This window comes from Penaeus vannamei, chromosome 8, assembly GCF_042767895.1.
Source record: "Penaeus vannamei isolate JL-2024 chromosome 8, ASM4276789v1, whole genome shotgun sequence".
NCBI lineage: Eukaryota > Metazoa > Arthropoda > Malacostraca > Decapoda > Penaeidae > Penaeus > Penaeus vannamei.
The window spans coordinates 33,845,076-33,850,075 of NC_091556.1; the positions used below are offsets into that span (position 1 = coordinate 33,845,076).

General features: G+C 34.5%; 1 protein-coding gene across 2 annotated transcripts in view; it reads right to left on the reverse strand.

Annotated features, from left to right (window-relative positions):
- The window catches only part of LOC113829301 (fibroblast growth factor 1), a 46,101-nt gene extending 41,155 nt beyond the window's left edge, over positions 1–4,946 (reverse strand). For both annotated transcript variants that reach the window (XM_027382441.2, XM_027382440.2), the window contains exon 1: positions 4,252–4,946. The gene's annotated coding sequence lies outside the window, so the exon portion shown is untranslated. The remainder of the gene's footprint in view (positions 1–4,251) is intronic.
- Between the last annotated feature and the right edge of the window lie 54 nt (positions 4,947–5,000).

Below are 5,000 nucleotides of genomic sequence, written 5' to 3' on the forward strand. Positions count from 1 at the left end.
CCAGAGAGGTGCAACGAGGCCGCAGCCCGAATTCCGCCCATTCCAAGGCAGCCCCACGCCCTGTCCTTCTCACGTATGATCGCTTTCCGGCGGCGCGGGCGGGACACGTCTTCTCGTGACACCGTGCTCGGGCGAGGGCGGGCCGACAGCTGCGACAGCTGACGTATGGCGTAATTATGATGTCTTCACAGTGTAGCCATTATCCATGTCTTCGCTGAGTTATATCCTACTGTCTGGTAGCTGATTCATTGTGTGTTATGTGGTATTTGTTGTTCACTTTTCACTGTTCTTCTCTAAAATATATTTTATTTATTTACATTTGGCGTTTAATTTCGTTGTTTCAGTCGTCGTATATGTATGTACATATGTTTATCTCTGTATATCTATTAGGGACAGATAGATATATAGGGACAGATAGATATATAAATAAATTGGAAATATTTACTTCCACGCATTTCTTCTCTTCTCAATATCAACAAAATTACTTTCTCGAAACTTCAGTCGATTCATTAACCTCACCTTTTTTAAAAGTCACCTCGGCCCTGTCTCTCCTTATTTCCCCAGATCGGATATTAATGTCTTTCTCCTCTATCGCTCTTTTAATCCCTTGTCTTTCATCTTTTCTTTCTTTCTTCTTCTTCTTCTTCCGTTTATTTTATTGGTTCGTTGATTCCTTTCTGTTAATGACTCGTTCGTGTTGGTCTCGGCGTGCTGTCAGCTCTGTCCCTTGGCACTTCCTCCTCATATTCGTCTTCCTCTTATTTGCTCCTCCTCCCCTCCTCCGCTCTCCTCTCCCCTCTCCCTCCTCCCTGTCATTCCTCACACATCATCTCCACACTCCCCTCGCTGCATACCTCCTCTTCATCCCAAGAATTCGGGGGGAAACATCATGAAAATAGGTAAGATTGGATAAGGGGAATACTGTGATGATTTTGTTTTTCCTTTTCCTTTTCTTTTCTCTCTTTCTTTTCTCTCAGCTGACTTCTTGCCCTAATTTGAGTAAGGATTTTCTCTCTGAATATCTCCCTCACTCAGCCTCTGCTCCCCATTTCTCTTCTCCCCCACCCTGTTTCTCTCCCCACCTCTCTTCTCTCTCACCCTTCCTCCCTACCCAACACTCTTCTTCCTCACCTCCTCCACCTCTCATTTCCGTCTCCCAACCTCCCCCTCCCCCTTCCCCTTGCCATCCCTATCCCTCTTCTCCCCACCTTGACTCCCTTTACCTTCCTCCTCATTCCTCTTCTCTTCTCCCCCCTTCCTCCCTCCTTACCCTCTCTCTCCTCCGTACCTCTCTTCCCCTTCATCCTGTCTCCTCCACCCCTACCTCCTTCCCTTCCTCTCTTTCCCCTCATCCCGCCACTACCTTACCCTCACACCCCATCCCCTCCCCCCCTGCCCCATCACCCCAGCCTATGACACACTCCCCTTCGAAGGCTTCGCGAGGTACCACTTTCCCCTCGCCGCTCCCTCCCGGCGTCTCGTCTTGAGCCCTCGATGCCCCCACCACCCGCTGCCAAACGCCGACGGGTCGTGACCACCGCTTGGAGAGGGGAGGAATGCGAAATGCTATAATGTTCATAGTCGGGCTCTTTCCCTCGTTCTTGCCTCTCGCGGCTTGCTTTCCTCACTGGGAAGCCAATTCGACATTGTTTTATTACTTTCACATTTGTCCATTATCTTTTGTTGGTCGTGTTATCATTATGATTATTACAATGATGATAATGATGATCATTATCGTCATTATCATCATTATCCTCATCATCCTCATCATCCTCATCATCATAATCATCATCATCATCATCATCATCATCATCATCATCATCTTCTTCTTCTTCTAATAACAATAATAATAGTAATAACAACAATAATTATGGTAATGATAATAATGATAATGATAATAATAATAACTGAAAATAAAAATAATAATGATAATGATAACGATAATAATAATAATAATAATAATAATAATGATAATAATAACAATAATAATAATGATAATAATGCTAATGATAGCAACAATAATAGCAATAATAACAATAAAACATAGTATTTACAATTCTGTTAATGGTAATGTTAATGATAATAATGCTAATAGTAATAATACTAATAACGATGACAATAATAATAATAATACTAATACTAATAATAATAATAATAATAATAATAATAATAATAACAGCAACAACAACAACAACAACAACAGCAACAACAACAACAACAATAATAATAATAATAATAATAATAATAATAATAATGATAATAATAACGGTGATAATAGTATTTATAATAAGAATAATAATAACAATAATGATAATAATATTAATGATAACAAAAAAGCATTATGATAATGGTAATGATGATAACAATATTAATGAATATAGTAATGATAATAATGATAATCATAACAGTAATGATAACATTAATAGTAATAATGAAAATAATAAAAGTGATAATAATAACAATAATAATGATAATAATAGTAGTAGTAACATTAGTAATGATAATAATGATAACAATAATAATAATAATAATGATAATAATAACAATAACTAAAACATTAACAGTAATACTAGTAATAATATCAATGATAATAACAATAATAAAAGTAACATTGGCAATTATAGTTAATTAAAATAATAACAATGAAAATAATAATGTTGCAGCAACTGCAACAACAACAATAATAATAACAATGATCCTAACAATTGTTGTAATTATGGCAATAATGATAATGATCATGATAATGATAACTATTAATTGTAATGATAATAGTAATAGTGATAATGATAATTATAATATTAATAACAATTATGATAATGATGATGATGATAATAATAATGATAATGATAATAATAATGATAACAATAATAATAATAATAATAATACTGATAATAATAATGATAATGATAATAATAATAATAATAATAATAATAATAATAATAATAATAATAAAATAATAATGATAATAATATTAATAATACTGATAATGATAATAATAATAATAATAATAATAATAATAATAATAATAATAGTAATAATAATAATAATAATAATAATAATAATAATAATAATAATGATAATAATAATAATACTGATAATAATAATGATAATGATAAAATAATAATAATAATGATAATGGTGACACTAATAATCATAATAACAGTGATGAAAATAACAACGCTGATAATAATAATATGATTAATAATAACACAATGTTAACATAAAATCAAATAACAATGATAATGGCTATAACAATTAAGAACATAATAATGAGAACAGTTGCTGTGATAATGATAATATTGATAACAATAATGATAATGATAATAATAATGATGATCTTGATCATGATCATGATAGTGATATTAATGATGATAATGATAATGATAATGATATTAATAAAAAAATAATGACGGTAATGATAATCATCATTATTGTTATTATAAGTATAATAATAACAATAATAATGATAGAAATGATGGTGATGATAATAATCCTGATTATGTTGGCAATAATAATAACAAAAATTATATTATCATCAATAATAATGATTATGATAATGATGATTACAATGATAATCATAATCATTACTGTTATCATAATAAACACTTGTTACTATCAACATCATTACCATCATTATCATTATTATCATTATCATTACCAATATTGTTATTGTTATCCTCATCACCATCATCATCATCATCATTATTATTATTATCATTATTGCAGTCATTACTATTACTATTATTACCATGATGGTTATGGTTATGATGATAGTAATAATAATGATAATGATAATAGAAATACTTATAATAATGGCAATGGTAACAATAATGATGATGATAACGACGATGATGGATTCCACTACCAGTATTGTCATCATCATCATCGTCACTTTCATTAGTCTTATGGTTGTTATCATCACTACCAGTTTGTGTATTATGGTATTCTCACTATCATTGTCATCACTGCTACCTTTACTATCCCTGATGTTATCATTTGCATCTTCAACCTTATGATCACTTACCGTTCTCATTGCATTTTTATCGTATCATTGGTAGTAATGATATCATAATTGCCATGACAACATAATTACTAGAAGGAAGTGAAACCTGTGTGAGTAAAAGCAGGCAATAAGTATTTAACTCATGCAATATAGTCCTTATAGCCAACCCACCACTTTATCAGGTCGAATGACAGCGTGAAGAGAGGCAGGACATGTTAAAAGCACAAGACAAGGGAACTCTTACTCACAATTAAAGGGAGTTGGCTCTGTGACTCACAGTTCACAGCTTGTAAATGGATGTCATGGCAGGAACTCGCCTTTTTTCTGCCATCGAGGTAAAAGTAAGGTTTATGACATTTTCTCGCTCGCGTTTTCGTTCTTGCGATTCGTCTTTACACTTGTCTTCTTGCTCTTCCTTGTGTCAGCTGTCAATTTGGCCAGGTCTTAAGATCTGTTAAAAGCATTCTGTTTATTTTCCATGTCATACGCCTTGGTGTTGGTGAAGATCAGTATAGTATTTTCCCGTTGTAAAACTTTTACCGTGAACGAGCAATGAAATAGAAGTTCCACCGAAACCAGTCTTTCAGATTGAGGCGGTTGTAGTAAACATGAGAGGACTCAAGTCTTTATTATTAACACATAAGCCAACACGTTTCGCCGCCCCGCAGTATGTCCTCACCACAACACTTCAGTTCCACCGCCTTGCTCTTCACCTCAAATCACACACTACTGACCACGAAATGGAATGCCAACGAGCACACAGAAAAAATACAGTACACAGCCTCTGGACAAAAAGTACTTCCACAAAGACATGTACCACAAATGCGGCTTCGTGATGTAGCTACACGAGGTTGCACGGAGCGGACGAGGGTACGCGAGGTGCTGTGAGTGGGTGAGAGGGAGGAAGCGGGCAGGCGGGCAAGGGGACGTCTGGCGAGGCACTGACAGGGCCAACACGAGGCACCGGAGAGAGGGAGGGACGCCACAAGGGTACGGG